Here is a 27,859-nt window from a genome sequence, read left to right on the forward strand (position 1 = left end):
CCTTGTTCTTTTGGTCAGAAAATATTCCTCTGTTTCTTCATTTTCCTTGACTCTGTTGGTTTTTGTGTATTGGATAAAACATCCACCTCTCCTAGTCCTGGTAGAGTAGTCTCCTGTAGATGAAACTTACTGCTCAGCCAGGCCCTAGCTCTTTGCTGTTTCTCAAATCTTTGTGATTGTCCAAGCCACCTTCTTTGTTCTTAGTGGTTCCCAGTAGTTAAGGATGGGCCAACACCTGTCAGTGACCCAAAGGGGAGGACCTAAGTCAGCATTTCGATTAAGGCTAACTAGAAGCTGGACCTTCAGGCAGCAGCTTTTAAAGTATGCAAGTAGATCACTTTCAGGGAGACTGAAAGCAGGGCTTTTTAATCTGTTCCTTCTGCATTAAGCCCTCAGGGCTATAGTCTAAAAACTGTTATAGTCTTGTGGGACTCACAAACACAAGCCCTGCTAGCCACCAGAATCAGGCAATCACGGGGTGTACCCCCAGGCAGCAGCCACAAAAACCAGGGCACCAGATGATTATACAGACTCAGTCTAAGGAGACACTGGTGATGTGCAGTGGGCCAGAGGGAGAGTCCCGCATCAGGCTCCTTGCTCATGGGGGAGACTGCTTCTCCCTTTGCCCCTCCCTCCACTCATCTCTTTCTCTCTCTCTCAAAAATAAAATCTTAAAAAAAAAAAAAAAAGAAAGAAAGAAAATAAGAAAAGGCAAAAGACCCAGAATAGCTAACACATATTTCAAAGAGAAGTACAAAGTCAGATGACTAACACTATTCAACTTTAAGACTCACTATGAAGCTACAGTAATCAAGACAGTGTGGTACAGGTAAAAAAATAGACAAATAGATCAATGGAGCAGAAGAGAAAGCCTAGAAATAGGCCCACACAAAAATAATAAAACTGATCTTTGACAAAGGAGCAAAGGCAATACACAGTGGAGGACTGTCTCTTCTAAAAATGATGCTGGAAGAAATGGATGCTACATGCAAAAAAGTGAATCTAGACACAGACCTCACACCTATCACAAAAATTAACTCAAAATGAATGACAGATCTAAATGGAAAACACAAAACTATAAAACTACTAGAAGGTATTATAGAGAAAATCTAAGTGACCTTGGGTTTGGCAATGATTTCTCAGATCCACCACCAAAGGTACAATCCATGAAAGAAAAATTGATAAGCTGGACTTAATTAAAATTAAAAACTTCTGCTCTGCAAGTCACTGTTAAAAGAATGAAAAGACAAGCTACTGACTGGGAGAAATATTCACAAAACAAATACCTGAAAAAGGACTCTTATCCAAAATATAAAAAAAAACCCTTAAGGGGCACCTGGGTGGCTCAGTTTGGTTAAGTGACTGCTTTGGCTCAGGTCATGATCCCGGGGTCCTGGGATCAAGTCCCACATCGAGATCCCGGCTCAGTGGGGAGCCTGCCTCTCCCTCTGGCCCTCCCCCTCTCATGCTGTTTCTCTCTCTCAAATAAATAAATAAAATCTTTAAAAACAAAACAAAAAACCCTTGAAACTAAACAAGAAAATAAACCCAATTAAAAATGGGCAAATGGGGGCACCTGGCTGGTTCAGTCGGTAGAGCATACGACTCTTGATCTCAGGGTCCTGAGTTCAAGCCCCAAGTTGGGTGTAGAGCTTACTTAAAAAAAAAGAAAAAGAAAATGGGCAAAGGATCTGAACAGATACCTCACAAAGACATACAGATCACAAATAAGCATATGAACAGATGATCAACATCATATGCCATTAGGGAACTGCAAATTCAAATAAGGTACCACAACACTATTAGAATGGAAAGCACAAAACACTGACAACATCAAATGCTGGTGAGGATGTGGTGCAACAAGAACTCTAGTTCATTGCTGGCTGGAATGCAAAATGGTACAGCCACACTGGAAAACAGGTTGGCAGTTTCTTACAAAGCTAAACATATTCTTACCATATGATCCAGCAATCCTTGGTACTTATTCAAAAGAACTGACAACTTAAGTCCATACAAAAACCTTCACATAATGTTTTTAGCAGCTAAACATAGTAAATGTTTTTATTTGAAATGGCCAAAAAGTGGAAGCAACGAAGGTATCTTTCAATAGGTGAATGGATAAACTATGATATAGCCATGCAAAGGAATATTATTCAGCAATAAAAATAAATGAAGTATCAAGCCATGAAAAGAAATAGAGGAGCCTTCAAAGAATATCACTAAGTAAAGGAAGCCAATCTGAAAATACTATATACCATACGATTCCAACTATATGACACTCTGGAAAAGGAAAAATTGTGGGGACAGTAAAAAGATCAGTGGTTGCTAAAAATTCAGGGAGACAAAGGGAGAAAGGGATGAAAAGGTAGAGGGGATGTTTGGAGCAATGGAACTATTCTATAGAATACTATAATGGTAGATACATGTCATTATGTGCTTGTCAAAACCCATATAATATATAACACAAGGACTGGATTCTAATGTAAACTTTGGGCTTTAGTTAATAATAATACAGTCAACCCTTGAACAGCACAGATCCACTTATAAAGGATTGTTTTGTTTTTTTAAGATTTTATTTATTTATTCGACAGAGAGAGACACAGCGAGAGAGAGAAACAAGCAGGGGAAGTGGGAGAAGGAGAAGCAGGCTTCCCACTGAGCAGGGAGCCTGATGCGGGGCTCGATCCCAGGATCATGACCTGAGCCCAAGGCAGACGCTTAACCAACTGAGCCACCCAGGTGCCCCTATAAAGTACTGTTTTTTTATAAATACAGTACAGTATTATAAATGTATTTTCTCTTCCTTATGATTTTAATATTTTCTTTTCTCTAGCCTTTATTTTTTTTTTAAGATTTTATTTATTTGACAGAGAGAGACACAGCGAGAGAGGAAACACAAGCAGGGGAGTGGGAGAGGGAGAAGCAGGCTTCCCACCCAGCAGGGAGCCCAATGCAGGGCCCCATCCCAGGACCCCAGGATCATGACCTGAGCCGAAGGCAGACGCTTAACGACTGAGCCACACAGTCGCCCCTCTAGCTTACTTTAAGAATACAGTATATAATACATACAACACACAAAATTTGTGTTGACTATGTTATTAGTGAGGCTTCTGGTCAACAATAGACGATCAGTAGTTAAGTTTTTGGGAAGTCAAAAATTATAGGCAGATTCTCAACTGCACTGGAGGGCGGGCATCCCTAACCCCCACATTATTCAAAGGTCAACTATAACTTTAAATAAGCATGTATTATTTTAGTTATTAAAAAAAATCATAAGATAAAAATTCCCTCAATTTTCTAACACAAACCAGCAAAAGCATATCTGCAAAGCTACCTATCTTTCCATCACCTTCTTCCTGTCTCAAACAGAACAGGTGGTCCTCTCACCCAAGGCATGTAACTTACAAACTTTACTGTATCATCTCCCTCACCTATAACCTTTATCCTCTCCCTCTCTCCTGATCCCCTACAATGAGCAGCAAACATGTTCAAAACATTCCCATTAAAAATACAAGACACAATGCCCATGCCTTGGTCATTATCTCTGGTCCAGCTACCATCCTCTCTCCCATGGGCCCTTCACAATCTAACTGAAGAGTTGTCCTTCCTTACTGTTTCTATTTCCTTATTATGAACACTGCACAATATGGTTTTTAATCCTATCCCTCCAAACCACTGTTACCTTTCTTTTCCCCAGGTAAACCACACCCTTGAGGTCAAATCTGAGGAACACTGTTCAGTCCTTATCTTTTTGATCTCCTGGCACTGGTGGCCTTTTGCTCGTATTTAAAAAAAAAAAATTCTTTTCCCTTTGAGTTCATACTGTCACTCTCTTCTGACTTTCCTTCTATCTCCCTCACTGCCTTTTTTTTTTTTTTAAAGTATGGTCCATGCCCAGCATGGAGCCGAACACAGGGCTTGAACTCACTGCCCTGAAATCATGTCTTGAGCTGAGATCAAGAGTCAGACGCTCAACCCAGTGAACCACCCAGGTGCCCCTTACTGCTCCTTACTCAGCCTGTCCTTAAATGGTTTCATTTCCCCTGAATACTGGCTCAAGCCTCTCTTCTCACTCAACATTACTTCATGGCTTCTAGTCATACATTCCCTCAACATAAAACTATTAAGCATTTAATATGTAAAAGACACTGTTCCCAGGCACTGCTACATTGTCCTAAGCATTCATATCATACGTTCATTACATGCTAATAATTTACATTTCCAGCCTTTCTCCTGAGGTTGAGATCTACATAGTCAGAGGTATACTTAATTTTTCTACCTAAACATAAAAAATGCAGATACTTCAAACTGAACACTCCCAAATGAACTCATCTCTTGGCTCCCATTTCTCCCACCACCCTTTCCTCCCCAAGAAAACTTGAAACCTACTTTCTTCTCCGGGGATCTTATGTCAAGCACAATACTACTACCTCATGACCTAAACAAGAGACAAAAGAACTGTCAATTTTAGCTCTTACAAACACTCAAGTCTAAAGTTTTCTCCATGTTGATTAGGACCATTGTGGCAAAGAAACTATCCTCCCAGAGGGATGGAACACAATCTCGTAACTGATCTCCTTGCTCCAGGTTTCCCCTCTCAACTCTTGCCTCTCCATAGCAATCTCTGCAACACTGTGGCCTGAGGGAACTTTCTAAAATGTAGGTCTGATCTGTTATCTTCCAACACAAACTTTCAATGGCTTCTCAATAGCCTTAAAGAAAAGGTAAGGACACCTATTGAATGGAGCACCAGGTGTTACATGCAAACAATGAATCATGGAACATTACATCAAAAACTAATGATGTAATGTATGGTGATTAACATAACATAATAAAATTAAATTTAAAAAAAAGAAAAGAAAAGAAATAATTTGATATTAAAAAAAAATCTTTTAAGTGGCTTAAAGTCCTTCCTGATCTGGCACTTGCTTATCTCTCCAGCTTCATTTCACTTCAATCCTCCCCTCGCAGTAAATGTTAATGAACACCAAAATTAACTTCATTTCTTCCCAAAGGCCCTCAGCCTGGGCCCCTTAAGTTAACTCATGCTTCCCTTTAGGCTTTACCTTAAATGTCCCTCTGTCTGGAAAACTTTTCCTGACTCCTCAATTCTGTGTTCCACGTCCCTCATGTGTACTCTTTCAGTAGGGCATTTGTTAAGACAGTGAAACTACTCTGTATGATACTATAATGGTGGATATATGTCATTATACATTTGTCAGAACCCACAGAATGTACGACACCTCGAGTGAGCCCTAATGTAAACTACAGGCTTTGGGTGATTATGATTTGTCAATGTAGATTCATCAATTATAACAAATGAATCACTTGGTGGGGGGTGTTGTTAATGGGGGAGCTATGCATGTTTGGGGGGATATGAGGGGTAAATCTCTATACCTTTTTCTTCATTTTCCTGTGAACCTTAAAACTGCTCTAAAAAATGATGTCTTAAAAAAAAAGAGGATATATACACGTGTGTGCTTGTTTACACGTTTTTAAATATTACTTCTACATAAAAGAACTTCAAGCAATTAATAGCAATCACTGAAGGAGTCTGCATAATTTCCAGGTGTTGAAAAGGAAAAGCACTTATATCTATTCAAAGTGGAATTCTTGGGACACTTGAGTGGCTCAGTCAGTTAACTGTCTACCTTTGGCTCAGGTCATGACCCCAGGGTCCTGGGATCGAGTCCTACATGCGGCTCCCTGCTCCGCGAGGAGCCTGCTCCTCCCTCTGCCTGCCACTCCCCCTGCTTGTGCTCTCTTTCTCTCTCACTCTCCATCAAAAAAATAAAATCTTAAAGACAACAACAACAAAGTGGAGTTGTTAATTCAACCAACAAACATTTAATGAGTGCCTAAAACTAGGATAGTCACCAGGGATATAATGGTGAGGTCAACATATATGTACCTTCCTGTGCTCACAGAGCCTATACTCTAGAGATGGCATCACAATCAATCACAGGAATAAAAGAAATACCAAGAAAACAAAGACCTGCTGAAATAAAGATTATGAGTAAGTCAAAAGGGAGAATTTTAGATAGAGGGGGATTAAGGCCTTTATTAGAAGCCACACTTAAACAGTGTCCTCAAGGATGAGAAGGAGCCAACCTTATTAAGAGCTAGGAACAGAGCCTCCAGAGAGAGGAACAGCCTGTAAAAAAAGACTTGGTGGAAGAAGACCGACAAGGCTGGGGATTATTGTTTTCAAGGTGAAGACATAGCAGGAGTCCATCATTCAGGACTTTTACAGATCACAAAGAAGAAGCCATTTAAGCATTTAAAGCAATGGAGTGACATTTATATGCAAAGCGTTTTAGGGTTTACAAAATACATTTATATTTATTTTTATTTTATATTTAAATTAAACTTAGTTAACATATACTGTATTATTAGTTTCAGGGGTGGAATTTAGTGATTCATCAGTTGCATACAACACCCAGTGCTCAATACATCAAGCGCCCTCCTTATTGCCCATCACCCAATTACCCTATGCCCCCACCCACCACCCTTCCAGCAACTGTTTCCTATAGTTAAGAGTCTCTTGGGTGCCTGGGTGGCTCAGATGGTTAAGCGTCTGCCTTCGGCTCAGGTCATGATCCCGGGGTCCTGGGATCGAGTCCCGCATCAGGCTCCCTGCTCCGCGGGGAGCCTGCTTCTCCCTCTGTCTCTCTTTCTCTCTGCCTCTTACGAATAAATAAATACAATCTTTTAAAAAAAAAAAAAAAAAGAGTCTCTTATGGTTTGCTTCCCTGCTTTCATCTTATTTTCTTTTTCCTTCCCTTCCCCTATATTCATCTGTTTTGGTTCTTAAATTTCACATGAGTGAAATCATATGGTATTTGTCTTTCTCTGACTGACTTATTTCACTTAGCATTATATTCTCTAGATCTATCCATGGTGTTGCAAATGGCAAGATTTCATTCTTTTTGATGGCTGAGTAATATTCCATTGTATATATATACCACATCTGCTTTATCCATTCATCTGCTGATGGACATCTGGGCTCCCCATATTTTGGCGATTGTGGACACTGCTGTTTATAAACAGTAGGGTGCATGTGCCCCTTTGAATCACTATGTTTGCATCCCTTGGATAAATAGCTAGTAGTGCAAATGCCGGCTGGTAGGGAATTCTATTTTTTAACTTTTTGAGTTTTCCAGAGTGGCTGCACCAGTCTACATTCCCACCTACAGTGTAAAAGGGTTCCCCTTTCTCTACATCCTCACCACCATCTGTTGTTTCCTGACTTATTAATTTTAGCCATTCTGACTGATGGTGGTTTTGATTTGTATTTCCCTGATACCAAGTGATAATTACATTTTTCAAAATGATTAACTCTGGGTGCTATGTGACCTATTCAGTGAAATGAACCTGGACTTACCTGCCCTGATAAAAACCAATTTATTCCTTGCCATAGATGAGGAAACTGAAGCTCAGATAGGTTATATTCACTAACTAGGTCACATAGTCAAACCCAGCCAGGAGTCCAAAACCTGAGCTCTCTCCCATCTGCCACACATACCAGAGAACCCTGCACTCACTTACTCACCCATTCAGCCCCATTGAATCAAAAGTGCACTGACTTCACAACTGTCCTCCTGAAACAATAAAAAAACAAAAGTGTATGGTGATTTTTAGATGTGTCCACAATTTTTTTTTACTAGGAAGCCAGCCTAATTCTCCCTCCCTTGAATAACTTAAAATTCCTTCTGTTTCCCACACTGATGCTCTTCATCACTTGAACACTATATTTATGACTCCTTTTTGTGGCAAAATTTCTCCATGGGATCTCATTTGCATTTTTTAAAAATTGCAGCTTTATTGATATAATTTATATACCATACAACTCATCTAAAGCACATTTGTTTTTTAAATAATTTTGGGGGGTGCCTGACTGGCTCAGTCAGTGGAGCGTGCAACTCTTGATCTCAGGATTGTGAGTTCAAGCCCCATGTTGGGTGTAGAGACTACTTAAAAATAAAATCTTTAAAAATAATAATAATTTAAAAATAATTTTTGAACTTGGGAGATATCAAATTTAGCCCAAAATTAGTACAACTGGCTTTTCTTGAGTTTGTTCACCTGGTAAATACTGAATCAGTTTCCTTAGTTGGCTCATTCATTTCACCAAACTGACAGAGATGGGCAGGGACCTAGGCCTAAAGGAACTGTCATACAACTGAGAAAAGGATCTTAGGAGACTGTTTCTCCTGCCTTTGGCTTCATCTCTAAATCTTGTTTATATAAATTTGGTAAGGACTGTGAAAAGTAAAAGCACTTATATCTATTAAAAGTGGAATTCTTGGGACGCCTGGGTGGCTCAGTAAGTGTCCGCCTTCACATCAGGTCATGATCCCAGGGTCCTGGGATCAAGCCCCACATTGGGCTCTCTGCTCAGGGGAGAGTCGGCTTCTCCCTCTGCTCCTCCCCTGCTCATGCTCCCTTGCTCTCTCTCTCTCAAATAAATAAAATCTTAAAAAAAAAATTGGTAAGGACTATTTCATGTATAAGCCAACGGTGATATTAAAAGGTTTAATCAGAGAGGAGGGAAAATATGTATTTATATAAATGTTTTTACAAATAATATAAATAAATTATATATAGTTTATCACTTTGCTGTTGTGGCCTCAAAACATATGTACCTAATCTTCTTTTTCCTATGACATATTGGTATGGCTTTTCAAACTTTATATGGTTCTGACAACAGTGCATGGTCTTCCTGGAAAGGATAGTTACAACTGAATTCCTTTCAATTTGGTCCAAAATATACTGTTCCTGGAAGGCATTCCTTGAAACCTGTGGCATAAATTAGGGATGTTATCTCTGTTTTCATCACCCTGATAAAGTTTTCTTCATTACTTTTGTTTTCTTACTGTTTTGTCATTATTGTTAATTCATTATACTCTATTCTTTAAGCAGGGAGGGTTAAGGTTGAAGGCTAATGGGTATGAACGTATAGCTATACTATCTTCTTTCTGGGAGAACTATTTACTTTGAACAAATGTTCAAATTTACTGTGAAACTGGATAAAACCTGGTTTTATCCAGATTCTCATCCATTACACTTTGAGCTGCTTGACTTCTTGTTACTTCATAAAATTTATCACATTCAATTTTCTTGTCAAATTATATATACTTTCCAAGTATTTAAAATGTAACTAATCTCTAAGGATAAAAATCTGACATCCAATAATATCTAAAATGTACCACCTTTTTCCCCCAAATATGTTTTGAATAGCACTTTTAGAAAAAACTGGCCTCTTCAGGTGATTACTTTAAGAAAGAAGTACTTATCTGGATTTTAAATTATTGAAAGTTTTTTTCAAAGTTAGCGTAATTTCTCATGCTAATCTTTTTTTTTTTAAGATTTTATTTGTTTATTTGAAAGAGAGAGAATGAGAGGGAGAGAGAGAGCATGAGAAGAGGGAGGGAAATACCTGCTTCATGAGAAGCAGACTCCCCACTGAGCAGGGAGCCCAATGCAGAACTCGATCCCGGGACTCCAGGATCATGACCTGAGCCGAAGGCGTTGCTTAACGAACTGAGCCACCCAGGCGCCCTCATGCTAATCTTTTGTTTTATAGACACAAAATGTAACACCCTTCCCTTGAATAAATTAAAATGATAAAAGGATAATACTGCTTGTCTAAAAGGCCTAAAACAGAACAAACTGAATGATGGCCTAAGCACAACCAGGGCTTTTTATAATTCTCCAGATAATTGCATTAAACAGGCATGCATCAAGAAACAAACTCACTGATGCAAAGGTTGCAATGCTGAGAAGGACCAGATGTCAAACGTAACGAGTCATGACCACTTCAAAGGTATATGGTGGTAAAGTGAACAGTGGGCATCCCATCTAAAGCACAGCTACGTCTCGGCCCCTGTTGACTTCTACTAGACCCAGTGCTGCCAGCACTGATTTTTAAAGAGTTGTTATTAGTCACTGAAATTTGAATAAAATCTCCCCCAATTTCTGAGGCGCCTGGGTGGCTCAGATGGTTAAGCATCTGACTTCAGCTAAGGTCATGATCTCAGGATCCTGGGATCAAGCCCCACATGGAGCCTCTGCATCCAGTCCTGTGCACCCACCCCCAGGGCTCCCTGCTCAGCAGGGAGTCTGCTTGTCCCTTTCCCTCTGCCCCTCCCCACCGAGCCTGCTCTCTTTCAAATATATAAATAAAATCTTAAAAGATCCCCCTATTTTTAGATGTTGGCAATTAACTTAAAAAAATTTTTTTAAATGTCCAAGACACCCATTTGCAACCTCTGGTCTAAAGTTGATCAAGTGAAATAGAGCTCTGAAAGTCTTTAGCATAAATAGTCTATGTTGCCAAAAACAAGGATGGGAACTCACAGAACAAGAAAAAGTACCCCGTTTAAACTAAAAAGTACCTATTCACTCCAGCAATAAAAACAAATCTTATGAAAAGTGGAAGTCTGAAATAATGATAATGCTTTCTACCAAATAGTTTGGAATATCATGGCTAGTGAATTTAACTCATTTTATTTTATTATGTTATGTTAATCACCATACATTACATCATTAGCTTTTGATGTAGTGTTCCATGATTCATTGTTTGTGCATAACACCCAGTGCTCCACGCAGAATGTGCCCTCTTTAATACCCACCACCAGGCTAACCCATCCCCCCACCCCCCTCCCCTCTAGAACCCTCAGTTTGTTTCTCAGAGTCCATAGTCTCTCATGGTTTGTCTCTGCCTCCGATTTCCCACCCTTCATTTTTACCTTCCCACAATCTTCTTTTTTTTTAAAACATATAATGTATTGTTTGTTTCAGAGGTACAGGTCTGTGATTCATCAGTCTTACACAATTCACAGCGCTCACCATAGCACATATCCTCCCCAATGTCTACCACCCAGCCACCCCATCCCTCCCACCCCCCACCATTCCAGCAACCCTCAGTTTGTTTCCTGAGATTAAGAATTCCTCATATCAGCCAGATAGTATGATACATGTTTTTCTCTGATTGACTTATTTCGCTTAGCATAATACCCTCTAGTTCCATCCACATCATTGCAAATGGCAAGATTTTGGGTTTTGATGGCTGCATAATATTCCATTGTATATACAGACCACATCTTCTTTATCCATTCATCTGTTGATGGACATCTTGGCTCTTTCCAAAGTTTGGCTATTGTGGACATTGCTGCTATAAACATCGGGGTGCACGTACCCCTTCGGATCCCTACGTTTGTATCTTTGGGGTGAGTACCCAGTAGTGCAATTGCTGGGTCATAGGGTAGCTCTATTTTCAACTTTTTGAGGAACCTCCATACTGTTTTCCAGAGTGGCTGCACCAGCTTGCATTCCCACCAACAGTGTAGGAGGGTTCCCTTTCTCTGCATCCTCACCAACATCTGTTGTTTCCTGACTTGTTAATTTTAGCCATTCTGACGGGTGTGAGGTGGTATCTCATGGAGGTTTTGATTTGGATTTCCCTGATGCCGAGCGATGTGGAGCACTTTTTCATGTGTCTCTTGGCCATTTGGATGTCTTCTTTGGAAAAATGTCTGTTCGTGTCTTCTGCCCATTTCTTGACTGGAGTATTTGTTCTTTGGGTGTTGAGTTTGATAAGTTCTTTATAGATTTTGGATACTAGCCCTTTATCTGATATGTCATTTGCAAGTATCTTCTCCCATTCTGTCGGCTGTCTTTTGGTTTTGTTGACTGTTTCCTTTGCTGTGCAAAAGCTTTTTATCTTGATGAAGTCTCAATAGTTCATTTTTGCCTTTGCTTCCCTTGCCTTTGGCGATGTTTCTAGGAAGAAGCTGCTACAGCTGAGGTCGAAGAGGTTGCTGCCTGTGTTCTCTAGGATTTTGATGGACTCCTGTCTCACATTTAGATCTTTCATCCATTTTGACTCTATTTTTGTGTGTGGTGTAAGGAAATGGTCCAGTTTCATTCTTCTGCATGTGGCTTTCCAATTTTCCCAACACCATTTGTTGAAGAGACTGTCTTTTATCCATTGGACATTCCTTCCTGCTTTGCCGAAGATGAGTTGACCATAGAGTTGAGGGTCCATTTCTGGGCTCTCTATTCTGTTCCACTGATCTATACGTCTGTTTTTATGCCAGTACCATACTGTCTTGATGATGACAGCTTTGTAATAGAGCTTCAAGTCCGGAACTGTGATGCCACCAGCTTTGCTTTTCTTTTTCAACATTCCTCTGGCTATTCGGGGTCTTTTCTGGTTCTACACAAATTTTAGGATTTTTTGTTCCATTTCTTTGAAAAAAGTTGATAGTGTTTTGATAGGGATTGCATTAAATGTGTAGATTGCTCTAGGTTAATTCATTTGTTTCTTATTCAAGGGAATATTCCCATTTCTTAATTTCAAATCCAAATGAGAACAATTTAAGGTATTATTCTAAGAAAATAAGCAGCTTTCAAAACAAAAAGTTATTCCACATTAGATAACGGTATGTGACATTTATATGATAAACAGATGGGTTTATATGACAAGCATTTATATGACAAACAGATGGGTTTATAAAGGAAAAAGCCTATGATATATAAAATTACAAGTCCACGGGCTGATGATGAATGTAGCTGCTTCTGATACTGAGATAGGTTATGGCCACAGACACTGCAAATTTCATTTAAAAGCATCTAGTCAAAGACTTAACACTAATATTGGTAAAGTTTTCTTATTAGGAAGTGATCATATCATTAAACTTTCCTTCAGCAAACAAGGCAGCCAATGGGGGAAAGGAGGGGACTGGAGTTGTAACGGTTATATACATAAAACCTGAAGTCTCTTCCTGTATTTCCTATTAACTTATTGATAAGCCACACAAGGCAGTAACAAATCTCACTAGAGTGTATGCTAGGCTGTAATTAGATCTTATGCAACATTTCATTGTATTTGTATTCCATTTTCTCAACTCCATTATCCTAAATAGTAACTATCTTCCACCTTCTGAAATCCTTATTCTAGAACATGCTTTTCTTCTCTCATGGAGCATAAAGGATTGTAACAGGAATGTACCCATATTGAGCTTTCTCTTTCTCAGTTTTATGCACGAACTAGGTACAAAGGAATCTAATTCTTTCTTCCAAAGGTGCTGAGCTAAGACTTTTCATCTCAGGTACTTGGAAACCAAGGTTTAAAACTAAGTCTAAAGTTTAAGATAGGGCTGCACTTTAATCATAGCAGTATGAAAGGCATTACACTATTATCTTCTGCTTGCTTTTATCATGAATGAGTCTTCCGTTTTACACTGTATTTATTGGTAACTTGAAGGGTTGCTGTTGAAAATCTGACAGCATTATAAATACAAATACTACTCTATTTTAATCTAACTTTTGTCCAGTTTCAAATAACTATTTCTTAATCATTGGCTAAACATATAGACAACTTCACCCATCTGATTAGAATAAAGTTATATTATCCCCCTCTTTCCTTCAAAGAGCCATTATCTGCTTATTCTCTCATTTTATAGCTTACATGGTAGTGCAAAAGGAATAGTTTCCTTCTATATTCTTTTTTTAAAATATTTTATTTATTTATTTATTTTTAAGATTTTATTTATTTATTTGACAGAGAGAGACACAGCGAAAGAGGGAACACAAGCAGGGGGAGTGGGAGAGGGAGAAGCAGGCTTCCTGCGGAGCAGGGAGCCCGATGCGGGGCTTGATCCCAGGACCCTGGGATCACGACCTGAGCTGAAGGCAGATGCTTAATGACTGAGCCACCCAGGCGCCCCAAGATTTTATTTATTTTTTTTTTAATTTTTTTTTTTTAAAGATTTTATTTATTTATTTGAGAGAGAGAGAATGAGAGATAGAGAGCATGAGAGGGAAGAGGGTCAGAGGGAGAAGCAGACTCCCCGCTGAGCAGGGAGCCCGATGTGGGACTCGATCCCGGGACTCCAGGATCATGACCTGAGCCGAAGGCAGTCGCTTAACCAACTGAGCCACCCAGGCATCCCTTATTTATTTATTTGAAAGAGAGAAAGCTAGGGGGAGAGAGAGAGAGAGAAAGCATGAGTGTGGGGGGGGCAGAGGGAGAAGCAGACTCCCCACTGAGCAGGGAGCCCCCATGTGGGGCTCAATCCTAGGATCCCAGGATCACGACCTAAGCTAAAGGCAGATGCTTAACCGACTGAGCCACCCAGGTGCCCCTTTCTATATTCTTAATGCAAAACCACTCTTTCTCAGATTTTATTAATCTCTGCATACACTTTATAGGACATAATGAAAAACCTAGGGATAGTTCATAACTGTCACACTGTAGAACAGGGACAACTATCACATCTAAAATTTATTGGGCCTTTATGTGCCGGATACTTTTTAAGTGATTTAAGTACATTAATTCATTAAATCCTTCTACAATCCTATAAAACAGTAATATTTTTACTATCATCCTCATTTCAGACAAGGAAACCTAGTAAAGTACCTAAGATTCATAAAACTAGGAAGCAGTGGGGGCGCCTGGGTGGCTCAGTCGTTAAGCATCTGCCTTCGCCTCAGGTCATGATCCCAGGGTCCTGGGATTGAGCCCCTTATCGCGCTCCCTGCTCAGCAGGAAGCCTGCTTCTCCCTCTCCCACTCCCCTTGCTTGTGTTCCCTCTCTCGCTGTGTCTCTCTCTGTCAAATAAATAAATAAAATCTTAAAAAAAAAAAAAAAACTAGGAAGCAATGGAGCCAGCATACTTGGCAGCCTGACTCAAGAATCCTTTATAAACACTATACTGATTACCAAAACTTATAGGAAGAGAGGTATATGGTTGCCCTATGGGACAGCATACTCTTGTAGGCTGAGATTAAAATAAACCCCATCCAACTTCTTCAGTGGTTAAGATTCATCACTGGCTGGGAACGCCTGGATGGCTCAGTTAGTTAAGTGTCTGCCTTTGCTCAGGTCATGGTCCCAGGGTCCTGGAATCTAGCCCCACGTCGAGCTCCCTGCTCAGCAGGGAGCCTGCTTCTCCCTCTCCCTCTGCTGCTCCCCCTGCTTGTGTTCTCTCGCTCTCTGACAAATTGATAAATAAAATCTTTAAAAAAAAAGATCCATCACTCACTGGCACAACAAATACACAGATTATCACAAGAAAATGTATTCTTTTAGGAAATATGAGTACATCTTCATGTACATTCAAGTTTTCTCAAGAAGATGCTACTGACCTAACCTGTAAGGTACAATTTATTACTGTACAGCCCAATGCTCTATAACGTATTAGGTAGGATATATTTTGAATACATAAAAGTATTTTAACCACAGAACTTGATTAATACAAAATTTAATACAGAATTCTTTTGGTCCTTTCAATTTTTGTGAAATCTGGAACCATGGACATTTTTCTTTCTTTCCTCTTTTTTTTTCTTTGAAGATTTTATTTATTTCTTGGACAGAGACAGAGACAGCAAGAGAGGGAACACAAGCAGGGGGAGTGGGAGAGGGAGAAGCAGGTTTCCCGCTGAGCAGGGAGCCAGATGCAGGGCTCAATCCCAGGACTCTGGGATCATGACCTGAGCCAAAGGCAGATGCTTAACCAACTGAGCCACCCAGGCATCCCCCTCCATGGACATTTTTCTTATAATCATTCTCTACATCTAAGCTATAATAAAATAAAAGTATTCATTTTAAGAATGAAACAACATGAATTCAAGTGGTCTTCAATGATATTTTACCTTCACTGGGATATGGCTATAGTTACATTATACAACTCAGATGCAGCATTGCAAGTTCTATTTGAACCCTACAAATATATATGATCAGCTTAAACTTCATCTTTCATTGTTTTCAGTAAAGGTAACTGAGTTCCATTAATTAGCAGAGGTCAAAGTGAGGAGTTAAGACTAAGAGACAATTCACAATATTGACAACTGTTAGTACTAAATAATTCTCATATTATAATGGATTACCTCAGAACAAGAAAAGCTACAGTACTAGAATCATAAAAGACTAACCATTTCTATGAAAAATTAATTAAAATTAGGAAGAATTAGGGGCAACTAAGTGGCTCAGTTTAGGATAAACATCTGCCTTCTGCTCAGGTTGCTCGCTCTCTCCCTCTCTAGTGCGTGCACTCTCAAATAAAATCTTTAAAAATAAAACTAGAAAGAATTAGATTCATGAATTAATTAGATTCATTCATTCATTCATTCATTCACTCTAAGATTTGAGAAAGAGAGCACGTGCATGCACACATGCACATAAGAGTAAGAGAGGGGCAGCGGGGAGGGGGAGAGAGAGAAATCCTAAAGCTGACTCCAGGCTGAGCACAGAGCCCAACTGGGGCTGGATCTCAGGACCTTGAGATCATGACCTGGGCCAAAATCAAGGGTCAGAAGCTCAACCGACTGGGCCAACCAGGCACCCCATGAATACTTTAAATAAAGGTTTTTAAAGCCCCATAATTTCGACTACCTTTAACTACTATAAACTTCAGGGTTTAAATCACAGATCTGAATTTTTCCAGTATTAAGAACATCTTTTGAGTGCCTATTGCAGACTAGGTACCATACAAGACACTTCACATGGGTTATCTTACCCATGGGAGAAATAAAGTTTAAAGACATTAAGTAATTTGCCAAATATTACCACAGCTGAGAAATGGCAGAAAGAGAACTCAAATTCAAGTGTGCCTAATTCCAAAAATGTTCCCATATCATGTTATATGCCATCCTATCACATCACACCTCACCTCATTCAACATGAATAAAAACATCCGTACCTCAGTTTTCAGTTAGTTTTATGGTTTCTTTTTAAAGATTTCCCAGGCAGACTCTGCAATGAGCATGGAGCCTGACAGGGGGCTCAATCCCAAGACACTGAGATCAGACCTGAGCCAAAAGCCAAAGGTAGGACACTCAACTGACTGCGCCACTCAGGTGCCCCAGTTTTACTGTTTTAAGACACAGTTTACAAAGATGTTTACAAAAATATTTAATGTCATAAGAAGATTTTACTTTTACGTTTACTTTTTAAAGTTATGTAAAAATTGGGGCACATGCGTGGCTCAATCAGTTGAGCTACCAGCTCTTGGTTCAACTCAGGTCACAATCTCATGGGTCATGAGATCCAGCCCCCTGTAGGGCTCTGTGCTCAGCAGCGAGTCTGCTTTGGGATTCTCTCCCTCTGCCCCTCCTACCCCACACTCTCTCTATATAAAATAAATAAATAAATCATTAAAAAAAATAAAGTTATGGAGCGCCTGGGTGGCTCAGTTGGTTAAGTGACTGCCTTCGGCTCAGGTCACGATCCTGGAGTCCCGGGATCAAGTCCCGCATCGGGCTCCCTGCTCAGCGGGGAGTCTGCTTCTCCCTCTGACCCTCCCCCCTCTCATGCTCTCACTCTCTCTCAAATAAATAAAATCTTTAAAAAATAAATAAATAAATAAAGTTATATAAAAATTACCAACTACTGGGGCACCTGGGTGGCTCAGTTGGTTAGGCAACTGCCTTCGGCTCAGGTTATGATCCTGAAGTCCCAGGATCGAGTCCCACATCGGGCTCCTTGCTCAGTGGGGAGTCTGTTTCTCCCTCTGACCCTCTTCCCTCTCGTGCTCTCTATCTCTCAAATAAATAAATAAAATCTAAAAAAAAAAAAATTACCAACTACCGACTTACATACAGCAAAACCATTTCTTCTGACAAACACAATTTAATTTATACTTATTTACCAAGCTTTTTAAATTTTAGTGTAATAACTATTACAGGACTGGGGAATTCGTCTTTATTTTCAGAGATTATATACTCAGCTTTAAACATGAGCTACCTGGGAAGAAGGGAATAAAGAAATCCTAGTATGTACATCTCAAGAGTAAAATATAGGAGTACCATTTTCTAAGACCATTGCACTCAACGAGCTAGAAAGAGGCAGTTTTAATTTAAAACTAAGGCAACGATACCAACAAAGCATGAATAATGAAACCTTTTATCTACTTTAACAGATGACAGTATTACAATTATCTTTTCCAAAAAGTTCACTTCTAGAATTACCTGGTTTTCTCTAACCTAGGGTAAGATCACACTATTATTTTCATCATCGGCTTCCCTAACAATATTTCCAGAACAGTTAATACAAAGATTCAGATTATTGGTTCATTTTAGAGTAATTGCTTTATTAACACAATCTACAAAGAAAACGAATATTTGATTCAAGTACTTCTACCTTCTATTTCAGAACACATCCTGTGTGAGAAGGATAAACCAACAGAGACTAATAGAAAAAAATACCTTTCAGTAGCTTGGTGCAAGGGTTTTCTTTTCTACCACACTTTATAAAATTTTTTCAAACTAAGTTATGCTAAAAAACAAAAAACAAAACAAAAACACAGTAACTGTCATTGAGCAGATGGTTTTTCTTCTCTACTTAAGGAAAATAAATAATAAAACTGTCATGATGAAGCCAGTATTGAAAAGCCACAAACACCTCCCATTAGCATACAGAGTCACAAAGATCTTAAATCCACATTTTTTCTTAACAATTTTTAAAAAAAAATTTAAATAAGCCTTTGATAACTGCAGTGTGGTAATACATGAACAGTCAGCATAACAGGTCACAGAACACCAAAAAGCAGCCTTGATGACATCCCAAATAATTATCGGATTTAGTTCTCTCCATTGATTGCCTCATTCCTATCTACCTTCCAAAGAACTATTGTGTTTCCTCCATTAATATTTACTTTGTGATTGAGGATTTGAATTTTCAAGCTTTAAAGTAACTTTTAACCTAATTACTACTTTTTTTTTTTAAGATTTTATTTATTTATTTGACAGAGAGAGACACAGCGAGAGCAGGAACACAAGCAGGGGGAGTGGGAGAGGGAGAAGCAGGTCTCCCACTGAGCAGGGAGCCTGATGTGGGACTCGATCCCAGGACCCTGGGATCATGACCTGAGCCGAAGGCAGACGCTTAACGACTGAGCCACCCAGGTGCCCTAATTACTACTTTTTAAAAAACACCCTATCACAAGCTTAGTAGTAGAGTCCCTCCAATACTGATAGGAAAAATTAGAATTTCAAATTTTTTCCTTTCTGTTGATCAAGGAAATACTAGATTGTCACACAAAGATTCTGATTTGAGTTCCTCCAGTAGAGAGTCAACTTACTCCTGCTGTTTCCTGTCTTGTTTTAGTTACTTCATTCAAAAACTTAAGGATAAGAACAAAATAAAGCCTACTTAAAACCTGCCTATAAGCTTCTTCAATGTAGGAGCAAATCTTTGTTTTCACTGTACTTCAAGTGCCAACACTAAAGACAAAATAGTTGCCCAATAAATTTATGATGCACAAATGAATAATATTTTCCTTAATCACACATCTATTTACTACTATACTAATAGTCTGTGGCTATCTTTATCTGTCTGCTTACGAAGCTGTGGAACTCTATGGAACCAGGAACTGCTGTCTTAGCTGCCTACAGTGTCAAGCATTGCACTCAGAACACAGCAGAGTAAATAAATGTTCAACTGAGTGTTTCCAATTAACTGAAGTTTATTTAACAGATACCCTCAATTAACAAAATCCTAGCCCTCCATTTCACTCCTTATTCTAATTACAAAAAAATTACAAAACAACAAAACAACCATATATACAAAACCCATAACCCATCCTCTACACACTTTCTTATTTGTTTGAGGCCAGGAAGTCTACTGTAATTAGTATAAATTAAACATGCACTCAATACTTACATGCTCAGAATTCTTACAGAGAGTAAAAGATTTACAATTCACAGGTTCCATCATCATCAGAAGAACCCACTCTATTCCCTATAATATCAGGGATATCAGCAGTATATTTTTAAATGATTAAAAAAAATCATCATATACAAATCTAGTTCTCCCAAAATACTCTAAGCCTCTTATGGGCAAAAACCCTTTTCTTCATCATGTCCCACAGTACCTTATGCAGAGTAAATGTTCAAAATACAACAAGTTTTAGAAAGTTTTAAAGTTCTCTGTAATCTTCAATTAAACAGAATTTAATCCTGTTGCCTAAATCCAGGCATTCTAGGATGTTTGTTTTAATGAATTGAATTTTTAAAAATCTGTGTTGTAAGAGCTTTAAAAGAAGTATGTTAAAAGAAATTATAGGAGGGCGCCTGGGTGGCTCAGTTGGTTAAGCAACTGCTTTCAGCTCAGGTCATGATCCTGGAGTTCTGGGATCGGGTCCTGCATCGGGCTCCCTGCTCAGTGGGGAGTCTGCTTCTCCCTCTGACCCTCCCCCCTCTCATGCTCTATCTCATTATCTCTCTCAAATAAATAAATAAAAATCTTTAAAAAAAAAAGAAATTACAGGAGTACTAAGAACTTCCTAATTTACACAACCTAGCTATTTAAATAGATAAAACAATAAATCAGTAATTGGGTTAATTCCCTCCTTTTAGTCCCTTCTCCCATCACAAAGCAGATCATCCCCATAACATAGAAAATCAAAATGAAAATTAGTTTGATAATTAATTTTCCAAGGGAAAACAGCTAGTGAAAAGTAAAATTCCAGGGCTGGTTTGAATTTGTGATCTATGCTGCTTTCAGTCTGAAAATCCTTTTTCTGACTGTTCAATAATTAATTAAAATAATTATGTCCTTCAATTACTACCAAATTAAATCAAGAATAGCAGTTATAATGTACAGTAGAGGGAATTTAGTCAATAATATTGCAATAACTTTGCATGGTACAGATGGTAACTAGACTTATTGTGGGGATCACTTCATAATGTATGAAAATATCAAATCACTATGATGTATACCTGAAACTAGTAAGATACTGTATGTCAATCATACTTCAATTAAAAAGTAACAATGCTTAAGGGCACCTGGGTGGTGCAGTCAGTTAAGTGCCAGATTCAGGGTTGTGAGATCCAACCCTGCGTCGGGGTCTGCGCTCAGTGGGGAGTCTGCTTCAGATTCTCTAACAAATAATCTTTAAGAAAACAAAACAATGCTTACATGTCACGATAACTGTAACTTAAAACTTCCTGTCACATACAGTTTAAAATAGGCAAAATTATTAGTAAGTTTTATTCACATAAATACTTCTTCAACTTCTATGTTCTTGAGAGCAAGAGCTAATAATCTTCAGCTCTTCCTTTGCAAAAACTTTCACGAGAAATTACATTGAGGGGCGCCTGGGTGGCTCAGTCGTTGAGCGTCTGCCTTTGGCTCGGGTCATGATCCCAGGGTCCTGGGATCAAGCCCCACATCGGGCTCCCTGCTCAGCAGGAAGCCTGCTTCTCCCTCTCCCATTCCCCCCACTTGTGTTCCCTCTCTCGCTGTGTCTCTCTCTGTCAAATAAATAAATAAAATCTTAAAAAAAAAAAAAGAAATTACACTGAAGTAGTTTTAATCCGGGTTTTAAGAAAAGATTGCTCCAGTTTTCTTTATGGCCAGTGTCAAAGTGCATGAAGAAGCTGGTTGGGATATGTGTTGGAGTCTGTACTTAGAAAAAGAATAAGATGCAGATGGTACTTCAACAAAAAGATTGTTCAATTGTGATATGTCATCATGTTTTCCTCATCAGTACTGTATCCTGAACTAGACAGCCATAAATATCTTTTAATAGTACAGAAGATAACAGACAAGAGATTAAAATTTTGGGGTGCCTTGGTGGCTCAGTCGTTGAGCATCTGCCTTTGGCTCAGGTCATGATCCCGGGGTCCTGGGATCAAGCCCTGCATCGGGCTCCCTGCTCGGCAGGAAGCCTGCTTCTCCCTCTCCCACTCCCCCTGCTTGTGTTCCCTCTCTCACTATGTCTCTGTCAAATAAATAAATAAAATCTTTAAAAAAAAAAAAGATTAAAATTTTCTCTTCAGGTTTAGTTGAAAGATTTTCAGAATGACTAATAAATAGGAAAAATACTACAGAAACTAAATGACCACAACTATCCTCTTCATTTTACGGGTATGAAAAAGTGTTTAAAGAAGGTTAAAGCTACACAATCTTGGACTTAAAAAGATACTTCTATACAAAATTCTACTGAATAGCTGACCATTACACACTGCATATAGTGCATATGCCTTCATACATTAAAAAATTTTTTCAGGATAAAATAGGTTAAAAATAATATAGATGCATCAAACTAGAAACCATCTACCCAAATGAAAACATAACATTTATTAAAGAAGTTTTATTTATACATCATTGGAAGTACTTAACTGACTCCAGTCCTATGAAAAATCATCTAATCAAATAATTCAAAAGCTTTAATTAGTGAGATTATCAACAATCCTTACAATCTGGACCTTCTGGACAATATTTTCACATATACACTATATCTCTGTTATATATTTGCTTTTTTTAAATTATAGAAACACTGCTATTAGAAAAAATAATCAGAACTCACAGAAAATTATGATACAAAAAGGGAAAAGTGAAACCTCACCACTAAAGAAGACTTCTCCTAAGTTTTCCAATCATACACTAACATTTTTGTTTGTTTGGTTTTTACTGTGGTAAAATATATAACATAGTACTTACCATTTTAACCTTTTGTAAATAGACACTTCACTGATACATTCACAATGTTGTGTTGCCATCATCCCTATCTATATCCAAAACTTACTCATCACTCTTAACACAAACTCTGAACCCATTCAACAGTAACTCCTCTTTCTCCCTCTCCTCAGCTGCTGGTAACCTCTATTTTACCATCTGTCTCTATGAATTTGCCTATTCTAGTACCTCATTTAAGTGGAATTATACAGTATTTGTCCTGTTTCTGACCTTTTTCACTAAGCACAGTGTTTTCAAGGTCCCTCCATGCTGAAGCATGTGTCAGAATTTTCTTCCTTTTTTTTTTTTTAAAGATTTATTTATTTGAGAGAGAGGACACATGCTCACATGCTTGCGCAAGACTCAGGGGGAGCGGCAAAGGGAAAGGGAGAGAAATCTCAAGCTGACTCCCACACTAATTGCGGAGCTGGACCTGGGGCTTGATCTCACAATCCTGAAATCATGACCTGAGCTCAAACCAAGAGCCAGGTGCTTAACTGACTGCACCACCCAGATGCCCCAGAATTTTCTTCCTCTTTAAGGCTGAGTTTTACTATTCCATTTTATGTATATACCACATTTTGTTTATCCATTTATCTGTCAACAGACACTTGGTTTGCTTCCATCTTTTGGTTACAAGGAATAACACTGCTATGATCATTAATGTACAAGTATCTGTTTGAGATTCTGATTTCAATTGTTTTGGATATATACCTAGGAGGAATTGCTGGGTCGTATATGGTAGTCCTATATTAACCTTTTAAGAAACTATTTTCTACAGCAGCTGTACTATTCTATATTCCCACCAGTAATACAGGTTTCCAATTTCTCCACGTCCTCACCAAAAGACTTGTTATGCTGATTTTTTAAATAATAGTCATACTAATGGGTATTTATAGTGCTATCTCATTGTAGTTTTGATTTGTATTTCCCCAGAGACTAACAATTTTGAGTATCTTTTCATGTGTTTATTTGTATATCTTCTTTGGAGAATGTCTATTCAAGTTCTCTACCCATTCTTGAACCGTTTTTTGTTGTTGAGTTTTAGGCATCATGTAACCATTCTATGTTATTAATCCCTTAGCAGAAAATACTTCCAAGTTTTTTCCCCCATTTTGTAGTTCATTTTTTCACTTTCTTGATAGTATCCATGACACACAAAGCCCTTAATTTTGATGAAGCCCAATTTGTCTATTTTTTCTTTTATTGCTTGTGCTATTGGGTATCCTATCTATAAAACTGTTGCCAAATCAAATGTCAATGAATACTTAACTGAATGTTTTCTTCTAACAGTTTTATAGTTTTGGCTGCCAAGTTTAGGTCTTCGATCCATTTTCAGTTAATTTTTGTATACAGTGTAAAGTAAGGCTCCAACTTCATTCTTTTACATGTGGATATCTGGTTTTCCCATCATTTGTTGAAAAGATGGTCCTTTCCCCATTGATTGTGGTCTCAGTACCCTTGTTAAGACCAATTAACCATATAACATTGTTTAAAATGTATAGCTTTGGGGTGCCTGGGTGGCTCAGTCATTAAGCATCTGCCTTTGGCTCGGGTCATGATTCCAAAGTCCTGGGACAGAGTCCCCCGTCGGGTTCCCTGCTCAGCGGGAAGACTGCTTCTTCCTCTCCCACTCCCCCTGTGTGTGTTCCCTCTCTCGCTATGTCTCTCTCTGTCAAATAAATAAAATCTTTAAAAAAAATAATAAAATGTATAGCTTTTAAAGAAAAAGAAAGAAATGGGATAATACAGAAATTTAAAGTTTTGGAGTTTATTTTTTTTGGTGGGGGGGAGTTAATACATCTTGAACTTATTTCCTGTCAATATATTTCATTTTTAAAAATTATTGTAGAGTATATATGGATATGTCTAAGAAATTTCCTATAATGTTGAATGCAATTCTGAAAACTAGTATCTGAAATTAAATTATAAATATGAATATATAAGTTGCTTAGAAGGCTAACTAACCTTTATCTCCACTTTGCACTTGCTATTAAAATCAGACCTGTTAATTAAGATTAAGGTTACAAGTATCTAAAACTTGAAGCTGAATAAAGACTACAAGGCTGAAAAAAAGGCTAAAAGGCTGAAATATCAATAGCAGATGATCATTTTGTGTCAGAAAAATTCTGACATAGTTTCTTAGTTTTAAAAGACCAGGATGAGGGGTGCCTGGGTGGCTCAGTGGTTAAGCTTCTGACTCTTGCTTTCAGCTCAGGTCATGATCTCAGGGTTATGAGATCTAGCCCTGTTTTGGGCTCTGCACTCAGCAGGGCATCTGCTTGAGATTCTCTCTCACCCTCTCCCTCTGCTCCTCCCCCTCCTCGCACACACACTCTCTCTCTCTCAAATAAATAAATCTTAGAAAGAAAGAGAGAGAGGGAGAGAGAGAGAGAGAGAGAGAGAAAGAAAGAAAAGAAAAGAAAAGAAAGAAAGAAAGAAAGAAAGAAAGAAAGAAAGAAAGAAAGAAAGAAAGAAAGAAAGAAAGAAAGAAAGAAAAAGAAAAAGAAAAAGAAAGAAAGAAAAGAACAGAACGTACTAGGGAGCCTGGGTGGCTCAGTCAATTGGGCATCTGCCTCTTGATTTTAGCTCAGGTCTTGTTCTCAGTGTGGTGAGTTCAGACCCCACATTGAGCTCCACGCTAGTGTAGAGCCTACTTAAGACAAACAAACAAATAAAAGCAAAAGGACAGGATGGAAGAAGACAAAGTTTCATTCAGTGAGGCTACTGGCTCTAATCACCAATTTTTGCTAATTCACAGATATCACTGAAGGGGATTAAATGACAGAGTATGTATGGTGAGCCTCCAGACACCATTCTCTATGAGCTGTGCTACAGCTAGTATAATCTAGTTTACGTTTAGGGTCAAAATATGTGACTATGCAGAAGGATAAATCTTCACTAATATCAAATAGCACTATGCAAAATTAAGGTCCCTACTTTTATTTTGAGTATTTTATTTGAATCTCTTATTGCCATAAAACAGTTCTCAGTTGTGGCTGCACAGCAGTCACTAATAAAACATAAAGCAACACAAAACCAGGATCCTTACCTCCCTTAAAATCCTGATTTAATAAGATGAAGATGGGTAGGACACTGGTACTTTTTAAATATGCAGCTAAGATGGAGAACCATTATTCTAACATAATATTTGTTAAAACTCTTTCTCTAAGAATAGTTAAAAATTCCATGCATTTGCTGTTCTTTATAAAAATCAAATATTTCGGGGTGCACCTGGCTAGCTCAGTCCATAGAGCATGCAACTCTTGATCTCAGGGTTGTGAATTCGAGCCCCACATTGGGTGTAGAAATTACTTTAAAATTAGAAAATCTTAAAAAAAAATAAAAATAAAAATGTAAACAAATATTTCTGGCCCCCAGACAAAAATATTACCTTTTTTTTTTTTAAGATTTTATTCATTCATTTGACAGAGAGCAGGAGAGAGAGCAAGAGAAAGCATGAGCAGGGGGAGCAGGAGAGGGAGAAGCAGGCTCCCCATGAGCAGGGAGCCCGACGTGGGACTCGATCCCAGGACCCCAGGATCATGACCTGAGCCGAAGGCAGACGCCCAACTGACTGAGCCACCCAGGGCCCCAATAAATAAAATCTTTAAAAAATATATACAGGGGCACCTGGGTGGCTCAGTCGTTAAGCGTCTGCCTTCGGCTCAGGTCATGATCCCGGGGTCCTGGGATCAAGCCCCACATCGGGCTCCCTGCTCAGTGGGGAGCCTGCTTCTCCCTCTCCCACTCCCCTGCTTGTGTTCCCTCTCTTACTGTGTCTCTCCCTGTAAAATAAATAAATAAAATCTTTAAATAAATAAATAATATATACATATATATCCTAGTGATCCTGCTTTCAGATTGAACTGATACAATGAATCAAGGAAGAACCACTGGCCAGTTCTTCCTTTATCCTTATTAAATCCATTGTAAGTAGTTCATTTCTCATATCACCATCTTTCTTCCTGTACCCTTTTGTTCCAGTCAAGACATAAAATAGCAGGAAGACAAAAGGAACCTTTCCAAATTCAGGGTCCCTTCCCAAAGTCTATTGTACCAATATGTTTCTGAATATACAACAAAGAATTTTAACACTGCACTACACATAGTATTGAATAAATTTCCATAATTGTTTCTTCCTATACAACACAACCAAAATATGAATGGCAATAGCCATTTATTAACAAGTATTAATTGACCGTTATTACCAGGTACTAAGATATACACTGGATATATACACAAAACATAGCTTCTAACGGCTTTAAGAAATATGACAAGGAGGGGTGCCTGGGTGGCTCAGTCATTAAGAGTCTGCCTTCGGTTCAGGTCATGGTCCCAGGGTCCCGGGATTGAGCTCCGCGTCGGGCTCCCTCCTCCGCGGGAAGCCTGCTTCTCCCTCTCCCACTCCCCTTGCTTGTGTTCCCTCTCTCTCGCTCTGTCAAATAAATAAATAAAATCTTTAAAAAAAAAATGAAATATGACAAGGGTTCTTACAGATGTGTGTGAGGTATTTGGCAGTTTAAGGAAGTACAGACAAGGAACATCTAAAAATTTAGTGGTTAAAAATACTTCCAAGAGTGAGATTTAACCATGGGGTGGGGTGGGAGGGGGGTACTAAGGGTTCCTGAAAAAAGTATAACAAGGGAGAGAAAAGGCATTGCGGGGTGTGGGGGGAAATGGAATGGAGCCAAAGAATGCAGTCTCTAACACAGCTGTTCTCAAAGCATGTTCCCTAGGTCAGGAGCATCAGCATCACCTGGGAATTTGTTATAAATAGAAATTTTGGGGCCCCAGCCCAGATCCATTAAATCAGAAATTCTGGAGGTGGAGCCCAGCAATCTGCACTTTAACAAATCCTCCAGATGACTCTGATATATAATAATGTTTTAGAACCACTGATCTAGTCTGATCATGGAACTGTAATTGTTATTAAAATTAAAGCAAAGAAAGCTCACAACTGTTAGAAGTCAAAATGCACAAGGCATTGTATGCTAACATTAAGTCCCGAGAAGCCACTGACAGTTCCCAACCTGTGAGGCTCTTTTCCTCTCTTAATTAACACTGCCCAAAACAACTACAAAATATACATTCTCTTCAAGCTCTCATGGAATATTTATGAAACTTGACGATGTGCTATGCCCAAGAGCCACCAAGATTTAACCACAAATTTTGATACTGCATTTTCATTGAGTTTTAAGTATTCTTAAACCTCCATCATAACTTCTTCTGGAACCTCAGTTATTTAGAAGTATATTTATAAATTTTCAAACATTTTTTAAAGTTACCTTTCTAGGGGCGCCCGAGTGGCTCAGTTGGTTAAGTGTCTACCTTGGGCTCAGGTCATGATCCCAGGGTCCTGGGATCGAGCCCCGCATAGGGCTCCCTGCTCAG

At 38.7% G+C, this 27,859-nt stretch overlaps 1 protein-coding gene across 9 annotated transcripts in view; it reads right to left on the reverse strand.

Moving 5' to 3' along the window:
• Window positions 1–27,859, reverse strand: part of CSNK1G1 (casein kinase 1 gamma 1) — a 174,257-nt gene that overhangs the window by 111,973 nt on the left and 34,425 nt on the right. For 2 of the 9 annotated variants that reach the window (XM_028100397.2, XM_088024853.1), the window contains exon 2: window positions 7,553–7,601. The exons of the other annotated variants lie outside the window; for them this stretch is intronic. The gene's annotated coding sequence lies outside the window, so the exon portion shown is untranslated. The remainder of the gene's footprint in view (window positions 1–7,552; window positions 7,602–27,859) is intronic. 9 annotated transcript variants of the gene reach the window in all.

Source organism: Eumetopias jubatus, unplaced genomic scaffold (assembly GCF_037043125.1).
Source record: "Eumetopias jubatus isolate StellerSeaLion01/CBP00866 unplaced genomic scaffold, mEumJub1_p1.0 scaffold_7, whole genome shotgun sequence".
In the NCBI taxonomy this organism is placed as follows: domain Eukaryota; kingdom Metazoa; phylum Chordata; class Mammalia; order Carnivora; family Otariidae; genus Eumetopias; species Eumetopias jubatus.